Source organism: Globicephala melas, chromosome 15, assembly GCF_963455315.2.
Source record: "Globicephala melas chromosome 15, mGloMel1.2, whole genome shotgun sequence".
Taxonomy (NCBI): Eukaryota; Metazoa; Chordata; class Mammalia; order Artiodactyla; family Delphinidae; genus Globicephala; species Globicephala melas.
Genome location: NC_083328.1, coordinates 59,157,310 through 59,171,242, shown reverse-complemented (window position 1 = coordinate 59,171,242; position 13,933 = coordinate 59,157,310). Strand labels below are relative to the sequence as shown.

The 13,933-nt window shown below is 49.2% G+C and overlaps 1 long non-coding RNA gene across 1 annotated transcript in view; it reads left to right on the top strand.

The window, feature by feature from the left end:
• The window catches only part of LOC132593497 (uncharacterized), a 33,938-nt gene extending 25,247 nt beyond the window's left edge, over positions 1–8,691 (top strand). Inside the window, exons 2-3 of the long non-coding RNA XR_009559103.1 lie at positions 3,056–3,299; positions 7,525–8,691. This is a non-coding gene — a long non-coding RNA (uncharacterized lncRNA). The remainder of the gene's footprint in view (positions 1–3,055; positions 3,300–7,524) is intronic.
• The last annotated feature ends 5,242 nt before the right edge of the window (positions 8,692–13,933 follow it).

Below are 13,933 nucleotides of genomic sequence, written 5' to 3'. Positions count from 1 at the left end.
CCACACCCTCTGATTCACGGCACACCCAGTATTCCCCACTCCAGCCGCACAAGCTGACTTCTAGCCTTGCAGGCTTCCTGCTCTCTCTTGGCCCCCACACTGGTTCCTCTGTTCAGAGGAACCCTCCCTTTCACCCTAGTGCACCCCTACTTGTCCTCAGGGCATAGCTGAGGCATCACTTCCTCTGTGAAGTGCCCCTGACTTCCTACATGGCAGGGCCAGCTTGCCCATTGACCTCTGAGCTTTGTGACTCTGCCCTGCGTTTGGCTCGGCGTACTCTAACAGCTGCAGTAGCGTATCCCAGCTCCCCTACTTACTAGCCATGAGATCTTGGGCAAGTTATTCAACTTCTCTGTGCCTCAGTTTCCCATGTTATAAAATGGGAATGATAATTGTTGTTAGTTCAGGGGTTGCTGAGAGCATTACAAGAGTTGCTGTTTGCAAAAGGGCTTGGAATGGTGCCTGACATACAGTACATGCTCATTCCATGTGGATTCTATATGTACAGTTGCACCTGGAGCACCCAGGGTTCATCTAACACGTTTGTGGGGTTGTGTGGAGTAAGTAGTGACCTAGACAGTCCTAGTCCCTCATCTCCTTGGAGGTGACATTCAAGGGACATAAAACTGGGTGGGGATGGAGAGTGCTGGTACCTAGACAGGGTGGCCAGCAAGGGTCACCTGGAAGAGGTGACATCTAAGCAGAGACGTGAGTAATGAGATGGAGCCAGCCATGGGAGGAGCCAGGGAAAGAGTGCTTCAGGCAGAGGCTTCACAAGTTCAAAGGCTCTGAGGCAAAATGAGCTTGGGCCAGTTCGGGAACAGCAAGGAGTGGAAGGAGATGAGGTCAGGAAGTTGGCAGGGCCAGAACCCAGAAGGTGCTCAATAAATCATGAGTGAATGACTGTGGGGTGAGAGTCAGCCTTAAAAGGTGGACATATTGGTTGGAGAATTAACTTTTCACTGCTCACATAGAGGAAGTTGTTGATAGTTATTCGTGGTGTAGTCATATTTTTGAGTTTGTTCTGGGTACTGGGATCTCTGTCCCCTAGGGGTGCCTAGTCCAGTGGGGTAAATAAGACAAGTCAGTGCCCATGAGCTCCACTCCTCTACCTGCTCGATGATTCTATCCTTCCTACCTCTTCCATAAGATGATAAAACTGAGCCCAGAGAGCTGCACAGGACACTGAGGGTCCACAGTGACCTAGGGACAGAACTGGGGCTGGACTCTCCCTCGCCAGGTGGGCAGGGTGGAGAGGTAATCCCCCCTTGAACTGACAGATGGAGGTGATGTATCCAAGGTCCCATAGCTCACTAGTGTCAGGTTGAAGGTCAGATGCCAAGTCTCTGACCTCCAGCTGGTAGGCGGTATCAGCACCTTTAGCAGATAAGAAGAAACCCTCAGCCCAGAAGGTGAAGTTCAAAAATACCTACGGGGTCGGATGTCCTTAAGCATGGATGAAATACACAACTTCTGACATGGCTTCAGCACTAGGACGCCATGGAGGGCCTTCTATCTCCCAAACCTCCCCCAACACCGGCTCACTGGTTTCAGAAAGTCCACTGTTAGGAATTCATTTTTCCAAGTCACATCAAATAAGGAAAGAATTTTTTCCCCAGGGATGCTTGCTGTACCATCATAGACTGGAATAAAACCCCCAAGTTGGAGACAGTGAGGAGGGGTGTGAAGAAGACATCCCCTGGATGGAATATTCTGCAGCCATTAAAAATTATCATCTGGGGGAAGAGCTCATGGAATTATATTCGGTGAAAGATGCAGAATCTTGAAATCTCTCACAGCCTGTTTACAACTATGGACCAAAGTAAAAATGAACATGCACAGAAAAGTGAAAGAACGGTGGTGGAACTATGGGTGTTTCCCCACCTTCTTTTTGTGTTTTCCTAAAGACCATAAAATGTTTCAGTTCAAGAAACATTTATCTTGAGTACTTACTAAATGACTCCCTTACTTCTGAAGAGGAGAAATGATAAAGTTTCGTAAAACATGTCAGGATATTCATTCTTCTGACTTTATAGCATTGCCGATGGCAAATTTCCCCAACGACAACAATAATTATTATTATATCAACAGTGGCTCCGCATGCCTGGCACTGTTCTAAACGTCTACCCTTCACAGAAGCTGGCCTTGCCAGGGGCTTTCGATAGAGGGATTTGGAATCAGCCTGTTTTCAGTTCAAATCCATGCTCTGCCGTTTCCCAGCTCTGTGATTCTCTGTGCCTCCCTTTCCTCGTCCGTAACATGGAGATTTTAATAGGAACTGTCTCCAATGTTGCAGTGATGATTAAATGATAATGTATCTGCAAAGTGTTTAGAGCAGTGCCTGACACAGAGTAACCTGACTTGATCATTGTTGACTATTTTTTGTTTACATTTCGTCATTCACCTAAGCCTCACCATGACCTCATGGGAGAAAGCTCTGTTATCAGCCCGATCGACAGACTGGGGTGATGACTGGCTCAAGGCCATATGGTTACTGTGCGGAGGAGTTGGGGAGGGTCTGACATCTATGTGGCCCGCTGCCTGCTTCCCCGGGAGTCCCGGTCTTGGCATAATGCGTTTAGCTGGTGAGAGCTGCAGGCTCGGCCCTCCCTAGTCTGCTCTGATATCCCTCAGATTTCAACCCTGCCCTGCCCATCACTAAGGAGGGCAGCTACTAGTGTCTGGGTGTGAATCTCAGTGCCGTGTAACCCCAGGTCGTTGGCGGAGCCGCCCTGAACCTCACTCTGCATATCTGTAAAGAGGGGACCAGACATCACATGTGCAGGCTTTGCTCCATAGTGTTAGGAGGAAGCACTGCTCTGGGAGTCAGGAGACTGATTCTAGGCTCGCCTCTGCTATCTCTGCTCCCTCTTCTGGGCTCCAGCTTTCTGGTCTGTTGAATGGGCATGGGACAAGACGGTCCCTGAGCTGCTGTCCAGAGCCGATAATGGATTCTGTATGAATTCCAAGGAGGAGAGTGGCCGCAAATGCATCCACTCCGCGCTGATGGGGCTCTTTCTCTGGTAAGCTTCACTTACTCTGCCTGTTTCTCCAGTGTATTTCCCCAGGCCCTCCTCTTCTGAGCCAAAGGAAAGAGGGTAGGAAAAGCCTGAAACTGACTCTTCACGGCTCTGTACGCCACAACTCAGAGACCACTTGCCCGAGGCCCTGTGGGGGGCCTCTGGAACCTGACAGCTGCTGTGTTCTCTCTCTGGTCATTTTGGTCCTCGGAAGCAGATTTGAAAACAGAGACGGAAGTGCGGGAGATTTACTGGGGACAACACCGGCAAGAAAAAGAGGTGTGCCTTCAGACCAGGGTGCAGGTCTGACACCTGTGAAAGGAGAGGTGGGAGACAGGGAGATTGGGGAAGAGGAGCCCCAGGCCGTGGTGCAGCTTGAAGGAGGATTGGCCAAGCCCACAGGGAGCTCCAGCCCCAAGATTTCCTGCAAAGGAGTCTCATGCTGGGCAGAACGTCCAGGCCCTGGTCCCCCACCGTGCCCAGTCATCAGCGGGGCGTCCTGGAAGGGGGTGGCCTCAGCTCAGACACTGTGGCCCATTGAGAGGGTGCTGCAGTGGGAGGCTGTCGGGGACTGCAGTCAGAGTGGCAGGCACCTCCCCACAGCCACCACATGTTTTTCTTTCTTCATTTAATAAACACTTACAGCTCTGGGCTGCACGCCAGGTACTCATCTACACACCTTACAAATATCGCCTTAGTTAGTCCTCACACTCGCCTTCTGACTCGACAGTACTGTCAGCCCCATTTTCAGGAGAGGAAACCGATCCCAGAGAGGTTAAGAAACCTGTTCAAGGTTCTACAGCCAGTAGGTGTTGAGCCATGGGTCCAACCCAGACAGTCTGCGCCAGAGGCTGTGCTCTCACCACTCTGCCACCCTGCCTCCTCTCCAGCTGCAAGGGTCCTGGCCACGATTTCTGGCAACCGTTCCATGATCCCTCCTCATTGGCTCAGGAACTTAGAGCCTCGACAGACTTCAGGAAGGGGCCGGTTGGGGGTGTGTCAGAGTTCCAGACCCTGCCGGAGCTTCTGCTCTGTTCCCTCAAAGCCTCCCACCTCAAGGCCTTTGCATATACTGTTTCTGCTGCCAAGAGCACGCTTTCCTTCCCTCTTTGCCTAGTTAACCCCTCCTCCCATCGGTCCCCTGCTTGACTCCAAGATCTAGCCCAGGACAGAGATGATATGTGGTGGGAAAGAGCATGTTCTGAAGTCTCAGATGAGGGACTTCCCTGGTGGTCCCATGGTAAAGAATCCACCTTCCAATGCAGGGGATGCGGGTTCCATATCTGGTCAGGGAACTAAGATCCCACAGGCCGCGGGACAACTAAGCCTGTGCGCCACAACTATTGAATTCGCGCGCCTCAACGAGAGAGCCTGTGTGCCGCAAACTACAGAGCCCACGTGCTCTGTAGCCCGTGCCACAACTAGAGAGAGGCCCAGGCGCCGCAAAGAAAAGATCCCGTGTGCTGCGACTAAGACCCGACACAGCCAAAAATAAAAAAAATAAATTAATTAATTAACTAAAGTCCCAGATGATAATAATACTAGCTGACATTTATTGAGCACTTACTATGTGCCAGGAGCCGAATCCAACCCTTTATGTGGATTACCTCATTTAACCATCACAACAACCTTCGAGGTGGGGCCTGCTGCTCTCCGCATTTTACAGATGAGGAAACCAAAGCTCAGAGAGGTAAGGTGACTTGCTCAAGGAGACCCAGCTAGGTGTCAGGATTCAAACCACGACCTTAAACCATATAATCCCTCTTTCTAAGAGGGGAAAAGGTGCCAAAGGGGGTCTCCCTCCCCCGCTCCCCCAGGGCTGAATGCCCCTTATGTGGGGGGTGGGGGCCCATATCTGCTCCATTCACTGCCACACGTTAGCACCTACACAGTGCTGGGCAAATAATAAGTGCTCAATAAATGTATATCTTGAATAAATGAATAAACTAATGAGTGTAAAACCTCCTTGTGACCCCCCCCCCACTCACCTTGGTTCTCTTTGGCCTGAGCTTAAGTTAATTTGTCAACCCTCAAGGTTTTCCTCTGCTTCGGGGGATAACTGAGTCCCTTCCCTGACTACCACAGTCCTTGACCTTCCCGCGTAAAAGTGTCTTTCCTTCCAAGTTCCTGAACCCTGACAAGGTCACCCGTTAAGCAGCTCCCTGAAACCTCTAGAAAGGACTGGTTGCAGGAATCTGATCGCTGGGCTCCCTGCTGAGTCAGGGGGACTTGGGCCAAGCCCCCAGCATGGCTCAGGGATGGAGTGGCTAAACAGCCTTTCACGTTCAAGCAAGTGAGGTAGTTCAGAGTTTGGGCCTGGGTCACGCTGAGCCAAGTTTTAATCCCAGCTGTGCCTCTTCAAGCTGTATAAACTCAGGCAAGTCACTTCACCTCTCTGTGCCTGTGTCACCTCTATAAACTGAGGCAATGATAGCACCTACTAAATAGGGCTCTATGAGGCCTGGAGCATAATTAGCCCTCGATACATAGACGCTGTACTTGAACAGCCTTCAGGATATCAGCATCATTCCCTGCCCATCCCTGTTTGTCAGTTGGGGGAACTGAGGCACAGAACAGGCAAGTGCCTTCTTTGGAACTTTCAGGCTCCTGCCTGCCAGATCGAGGCTGGCTCCCTCACCCCACCGTGGCCTCTCCTGCCTCCCTCTCCTACCCACCAGCCAAGCTGAGAACCATCCCTGACAGATGCTGAGGTGGCTGAGGAAGCTGCAGAGTTGGCATTTCCTGGCTCCCAGGGCTCCTGGCGCAGAGGAATCAACCCCCCTCTGCACCCCCAGCTCTGCCCCCTGCTCCTGCCTCTGCTCATATACCAGCTGGGACCCATCAGATTCAGGAAAAAGCCAAGAGGTGGCCCAGGTGCATGGAAGCAGGAGGTTGTCAGTATTCACCTGTGCCTGACCCCAGATGAGTGGACAAACTCCTGAGGAGTCAGAACCCCCACATGCCCCCAGTGCACACCTTCCCAGCCTCCCCTCTTTCTCACCCCAGCTGTAGAGAGGTAGGGGAGCAGAGGGGTTAAAAGCATGGATGGCCTGGCTTCAGATCCCTCCTCTGCTACTTACTGATGAGTTACCTACCCTGGGCAACTTACCTATCTTCTTTGTACCTCAGTTTCTTCAGTTGTCAAACGGGGATGCCGATACTAATGGTACGTCCCTCACAGAGCAGGTGGGAATTGAGAGAGGTGTTTAGGACGCCAGTTCACACACAGTTGGTGCTCAGTAACGTCAGCCATTTTGAGCTTGGAGTCCACTCTCTTCCCATTGACCTCTTGGACCTTTCAGCCCAAAGGAGCGTCTCCTCTCTGATTCCTATTGCTCTAACAGTCAAGGCTCTGCAGGGAAATCCCACTGGCCTGGCGTACAGTAGGGGCTCATTAAAAGGTCTGCTTGGCTGTGATACGGCATGAACTCATGGAATCTTCATGACCACTTGTGGAGGTAGACAGTATGACGATACCCATTTTATAAAGGACCACATGGGTACAGAGAAGTTAAGAAATTGCCCCAAGGCTCACAACCAGTGAGTCTGCAGATACTTACTGAGCACCTACTCTGTGCCAGGTACTGTGCTCAGAGCTGGGGACGCAGCAGTGAACAGGACAAAGACCTGCCGTCATGCAGCTCACGTCCATCCTACTGTGCCGACAGATAATAAATACATAGGTAGGCCAGCTTCCTGTCTACAAAATGCCAGGGAGACAAGTGACATGGGGCAGAGATAGAATGGGGTGGGGCTGTTTTAGTTGGGGTGGTTAAGGAAGACCTCTCTGAGGAGATGACGTTTGTATAGAGTCCAGGATGCAGCAGATGCTTGGTTGGGACACAGGTAATCCACGCTAGCGTTGCTGTGGCAGGTGCAGTCTGGAATCCTAGAGATCCCAGGACTGGTGGAACTTAGAGCCCACTTGCCCAGGTCGGCTTCGAAGTGATAATGATTACCCCTGCCCCAGTTGGCCCACCTCTGTGAAGCAGTTAAAAGAACAGGGCAAATGACTTGGATTCTCTGAGGCTCGCTTTTCTTATCTGTAAAATGGGCACTGACAAGCACAGCACACACTCAGGAGAGAGGAGATGCTTAACAGAGACAATCCAAGGAAAGTGCCAAGCATAGAGCCAGACGCAGAAGAAGCACCCGGTCCTTGGTGGCTGGAGTGGACAGGTGACCTTCCTTTCAACTGCCCAGAACCTTCCAACACCCTTGCCTGATGAGTCCCCTCCTCCCACTAGAGAGTCCATACTGATCTCCCGCTTCCTCTGCAGCTGGGGCAGTCATGTGGCCCAGCCTAACCCCATGCCGTGCTGGCTCGAGTGTGGCAGCCTCTACACTGAGTGTCCAGAAGCAGCAGGGACAAAGGTCCAGGTGTCAGCATCCGGGGCTGGTGTCGGCAGCATGAGCTCTGGCCTTGAGGCCCCATTAGCAGGGATGTCTCGCTCTGGCCAGGCCTTTGACCTAATTTTGTTTTGTTTTGTTTTTGCGTATGAAGCCTCCATCCCGATGTCTGTGCCTCTCGGAGATTCTTCAAGCACGTTTGCTGCCGTGGATCCTTGATGACTCAGCAGCCCATGCCATTGTCTGGAAACTCCAGCAGTAATATTTTTCTCAGACTGAGTGGAATACCACAGATTCCAACCTTCTGGTGCAGGATGGCCCCTCGCGGGTATGCAGACACCCAGTTCTTTCCACTGTCCTCACTCCAAGGACAGGGGCCTGGGGCTGCTCACACTGGTGTTCCCAGCTCCTAGCACAACGTGACTCAGAGGAAAGTCTCAGTTACATGTTCATGGTCTGAACAGATAAGTGGTACAGGATATGGTTTCCACACATCTGCGCATCCGTGGTTACTTCCCCGAACCCTGTTCCAGTTTTCTGATGTTTTTCTGAAAGTGTAGCGCCCAGAACGGAACACAGAGCTCCAGAAATATATGAGCAGAGCTGAGCAGAAAGGGACTGTCATCTCTTCACTCTAGATATTGGACTTCTAATAACTTGTCCAGATATTTCATAAGCTTTTTGGTGACTGTTTGCCCTGGTGACATACATTAAGCTATGATCGAGTGTTCTGTTTTTATGCCCCTTCCCTGTACTGTTGCTAAACCTCATTTTACTACCCCTTCTCCTTTAATCTTATGCTGACGATGGCATTGTCCCCTTCCCCGCCCCCAGGAATGGCAAGTTGATTACAGCTCAAGAGCCCACTTTGGTTGGTAGCCATAGCCCAAAGCATAGTGTTGAGATAGATTCTAGAACTGAGCTTGGGCTCAGTGTGAAAGACTGCTGTAATTGATTAATGCTGTCTGCCAGGATATGGGAAGGGAAGTGCTAATTTATTTGAGATGTACTTGTCATTCCCCATCACAGGTGCTTCTAACCATAGAAAGAATTCAGGAGGCCCACCATTAACTTGGATAGGAAAAGGATTGCACCTTTAATTTCACTAGCCTCTTTCTGAAATTTATCACTCCTTCAATGATGAATGCAGGCCACAGACCATAGTGGCATTAGCAGGACCTGTAAATTGTCACTAATAGAAATCACAGATATTTTCTTGTCACATTACAGATGTTCCAGATATCTTGAAATACCGTATATGCTCATAATGACTCGAAAATTACAAGTTATTTGCTAAATCTTGTGTTATAATATATAATAAAGAAGCACATGTATTACTGTAATGCAGATTTGTTTTTAATATTTTGATAATTGTTTCAATATAATTGGTTTCCTTTGTAATACTATATATTTTATTTTATGAATTTAAAAACATTATTCTGAGAAAGGGTCCATAGGCTTCATCAGATATCAAAGAGTTCTGGGAACTCCGGCCCATCAGGTTTTATGAGCTGCCTGTCTGCCACCTTTCCAAGTTCCCTCCCTTATCCTGGGTCTGTGAGGGGAGCAGAGGGTGAGATGAAGTCCTTCAGGCCAGGAGAAGCTGACCACACAGCCAGCTCCTGGGTCGTCCACCGTCAGGTGCTGCAGGAGGTGAAGGACCAGTAGAGGTGGTGGGAGGTGATGTAGGAAGTGAAGGAGAAAAGGTGATGCTGCTGACTTCCGGGCCACGGCTGGGCTACCTCGTGACAGAGCGGAGAAGTTGGTGTTTCCCACGGTGATGCGAGGGAAGGGGTCTGAGCCTGACCTCCTAGAGGTTGGAGGGAAGTTTTAGCCACAGAGAGGTCCCAGATCATCCTCCCTTGTGAGCTCAGAGGCCCTGGACTGCAGGAGCCAACAGCCTGGGAGGTAGGAGGCCTGTGGCACAGGGGAAAGGGGGCCCAAACCCCTTCATCCAGCACAGGCAGCTTACCAGTCGTCACCTCATTCATTCACTTATTCATTCATTCACTCACTCACATTTACTTAGTGCCTAATAAGTGGCCTGGTAATGTGCCAGGACCTGGGCTGGGCAGTAGGCAAAGGGATGTGTGTGAGGCTCAGTCCTCCCTTCACAAGACACAAGCAAAGACAATGACAACGTAAAGACTTGATGCTTTGATGGGAGAAAGTCCATGATGTCCCTCACCCAGCCCGGAGGGATCAGGGAAGTCTCTCCGGAGGAAGTGATCTCTCAGATGCGTAGGAATTAACAAGGTCTGTGGGTGCTCAGGAAGGGGGGTGGCAGCATATGCAAAGGAGCTGGGGAAGAAAGAGGACACAGGGGACTTGCCAGGCATTCAGTGTGGAGGTGGAAGTGGTGAGAGATGGTTGGAAGGTTCATGCAGGAAGCCTGGAAGCCGTGCTTGGACAGTTCCCCGGCTGTGGTGAGGAAGGGGTGAGGACCCCTGCTGCCCCATCTGTCAGTGGCACTGAGCTGTGACTTCAGTGGCCTGGAGAAGTTCAAGGTCACCGTCTGGGGTGGGGGAGGTGGAGGAGGTAGGGACCATCTCACCAGGGCTGGCAAAGGCCAACTGGGAAGCTGGGGCCGATGCCTTCCCCTCACGGCAGCCTCCACGAAGGTCCTTTTGCTGCAAAGGCCTGAGCGGGCCCTGTTCCTTTATTTATGGGCTGTGTGAGCAATTTGCTCCTTGCTGGCCGGCTGGCTGGGTGTGTGATGTGGGGATTACTCATGCCCCAGTTGTGGTCCGGCCTCTGCAGGCTGCGGGGTAATGAGTGAGGTAATTAAGTGTAAAAGACAGGAGCGGGCAGGGGAGGGCTGAGGGGGCCGAGCAGTCACTGGTTCTTTTCAGGAGCAGGGGAGTGAGATAATGTAGGATAATAGCTCAGCCAGGCCCTGCCCAGGCAGCCCGGCCTGTGCCGAGAGGTGCCCCCCAAATGGCCAAGATAATTCAGTTTTTTCAGGAAAAATGGGGGGGCTTGGGCAGGGCCTGGCTCCCGGGGACAGCTGTATGGAAATGACAGTGCCTCTCCTTGGTCCTGTCCTGTGTTGGCTGAGGGTGGAGAGCCAGCGCCTTTGGCTGGGGGCAAGGCTGAGAAGAAGAGGCTAGGACCAGGAAGGTAGATGAGTCGAGATGAAGGGGCCATGTGGCGCTGGAAGACTGAGTTGTGTGTGGGGAGAGAAGAGATGTATTGAGAGCAGCAGGTGAGGTTGTTGGTAGCTCCAGAGTCTGACTAACTCACTGGGTAGGAACTGTGGCTTTGTCATTGGCTAGCTGTGTGACCAGCCTAGTTGTGTTCCCTCTCTGGGCCTCAAGACTCTCATCTGTAAAGTGGGGGCGTCCAAACAGTCCCTACCTCACAGGGGAGTTTGGAGGATTGGCAAGATGACGCACAGCACCTAGCACGCAGTGAGTGGTCCGTACATGCTTGAGACAGTCAAGTCCACAACCAGAGGGCACTGGTCATTCATTCATTTATTGAACACATATGTATTGAGTGCCTAACATAGTCTGATGGTTCCTAGTGTTGGGAAAATAGCAGTGAATAGAACAGAGTCCGTTTCCTCTTGGAGCTGCCATTCTAAGAGGGGAGATATGCCACTAATCATTAAACACATAAACATATAAGGTCATACCAATGATCCCACTTCTGAAAACTTATTCTATGGATGTGTTTGGACACACGTGAAATGAACACATTCAAGGTTATTTACTGCAGTCTTGTTCAGCCTAACCAAACCTCAGATGCAATCTAAATGTCTATTATACGTGAACTGATTAAATAAAGTATAGTATAGCCAGAGGAAGACTCTACAGCCACGAAAAAGGTGAGGTCGCTGTTTATGTACCGATGTACAGAAAGATCTCCAAGACGTATTGACAAATAAGAAAAGGAATGTGAGGAATACTTTGAGTAAAAGAGGGGGAAATAAAAATATTTTAATACTGGCTTGTGATAACAAACTAATAATACTTGTTACCTGTGGACAGGAGCAGGTTTGGAATGAGAGGGGTGGGAGGGAGATGTTTCATTACGTACTTTTCTATAGTTTTAATTTCTGTACTGGTTCAAGAATTTTTTAAACAGTCAGCTTTCTCTTTCCTCCTTCCTCCTTTCCTTTTCCAGTATTTGTTGGAGGTGGTGGGCAGGGCGTGGGACCAAGCAGGGAGGGCAGCTGAGTGAGGATGGGTTAGAGTAGGGAATTACAAATATGAAAATGGGAAAGACTAGTGTGAACCCTGTGGTACTGTGATGGAGTTGGAGGGATCAGTGTGAACTCATGGCTTTTGACATGGATAGACAGATAAGCATAGATGTAAGTGTGTGTGTGTGTGTGTGTGTGTGTGTGTGTGTGCGCGCGCACACATGCACGTCATACAGGTGTTTCTCAGCTCTGTCCACAGACAGAGGCTAGGAGCCCTAATACTCATGTAGCAACGAGTACTCCTAACACAAAATCTTGATTTCTAAATGTAGCATCCTCCACCGAAAGGAATCAGGAGTCCTTGGGAAAATGACTGACTAGAGGGCTGGGCCAGGGAAGGTACACAGTGAGCCTGGAACATCTACTTGTGCTATAAAATAAGTAGAAGTGTTTAAGTAATGCTGGGGACATGTCAAAAGAGTCTAGGAGCTACTGGCCAAATCTGGGACAATTTGAGCATCAGAATAAATGATGACAGTAACAGAATACAACACAGTGAATAAAAATACGACTCTATGAGCCTACACTGATATACATACATACATATATATATACACACATACACATATACATCACATGCATGGAGGAAGAGAAAGCTCTTTCTTACAGTAGAACATCCAATAGTAAATATAGAAGGAAGGATGGAAATATTACGGTAATAATTGAGAGGTAACCTTTTTATCAAACTCAGGTTCTGCTGTTCCTCACTCAAGAATCCAATACTGAGACAAGTGTTGGGTAAGTGGAAAGACAGCTTTACTGAGGAAGCTGGCAAACTCTGGGGAGAATGTGGACTCATGTCCCAAAGAACCAACTTCAGGTTGCTGATCAAGAGCTTTTAAAGGGGAGTTTCAGGGGTGCACAGGAAGTGGGGGGGTGGCTACATGCAGAACAGCACAGTCAGCTGCCACAGTCATCTTGAAATTGGTCACGCAGTGGTCTGATTAGGGTCATCTTGATTGTTTTAAGTACAGTTAATCTTCAGCTCCAGGGTTGGTTGTTCCCATTTCCTTGAAGCCAGTTCTTGGAGTTGTGCAAGGTGGAGCAGCTTACGTTATGGCTGCAGTCTGGTCATCATGTAGTTAACTTCTTCTGCCTGGTGGGGGTTTCAGTATCTGCAAAATAGCTCAATAGATATGGCCCAGAATATTATCTATAGCCCTTGAGGAGGAACTAAAGGCCCTTGACTTCGTTTAATGGCTAAACTATCATTATTTTATCTTGTTTGACTATTTCCTTTGCTTCTGCATTTTCTCATTTCTCTGACTAAATTTATTCTTTGGCTAAAGTTTTTCTACAGACAAGAGGATACTGGTGGGAGGTGCTGTCCTGGGAAGGCCCCATAGTGTCCTGCCCTGTTACAACATCACCTGTCATGGGACACACTGGTAGGATGCACAGAGCACAGACTCACTTCCGGGATGTTCTTGCCAAAGATGCAAAACCTAAATCTAATCATGAGGAGCCACTGAATAAACTCCAACTGAGGAACATTCTACAAAATAACTGACCTGTAATCTTGGTAAATGTCAAGATAATGAAAGACAAGAAAAAACTGAGGGACTGTTCCAGATGAAAGGAGATGAAAGAGATAAGACAACTAAGTACAGTAAGTATTTCTGGATGGATCTTTTTATTTATTGTAAAAGATTATTATTGGGACAATTGACAATATTTGACCTGGGTCTGAAGATGGATGGTAGTAGTGTATCAGTATCAGTATCCTGGTTTTGATGATTTTAGTGTGATGATGTAGGAGAATTTCCTTGTTTGTAGGAAATACAGACTAAAATATTTGGGGGTAAAGGGGAATCGGGTCAGCAACCGACTGTCAAATGGTTCAGAAAAAAAATCTCTCTATATAAAGAGAGAATGACAAAAGCAAACGTGTTTAAATGCCAACATTTGGGGATTCTGGGTGAAGGATGTATGGACATTCTTTGTACAATGTTTCCAACTCTTCCGTAAGTTTAAAATTATTTCAAAATAAAAAGGTTTTTTTTTTTTTTTTAAAGTCATTCAGGGGTTTCCCTGGTGGCACAGTGGTTGAGAGTCCGCCTGCCGATGCAGGGGACACGGGTTCGTGCCCTGGTCCGGGAGGATCCCACATGCCGCGGAGCAGCTGGGCCCGTGAGCCATGGCCACTGAGCCTGCGTGTCTGGAGCCTGTGCTCCGCAACAGGAGAGGCCACAACGGTGAGAAGCCCGCGTACCGCAAAAAAAAAAAAAAAAAAAAAAGTCATTCAGATGAAGTGGAAACCATATATCAGGTAGTCATAAGTGATCTATAGAAAAATTAAGTGGGCAGGGGAATAGCAAATGGAGAGGTGGTGCTATTCTAGATCCGTGGTCAGTCA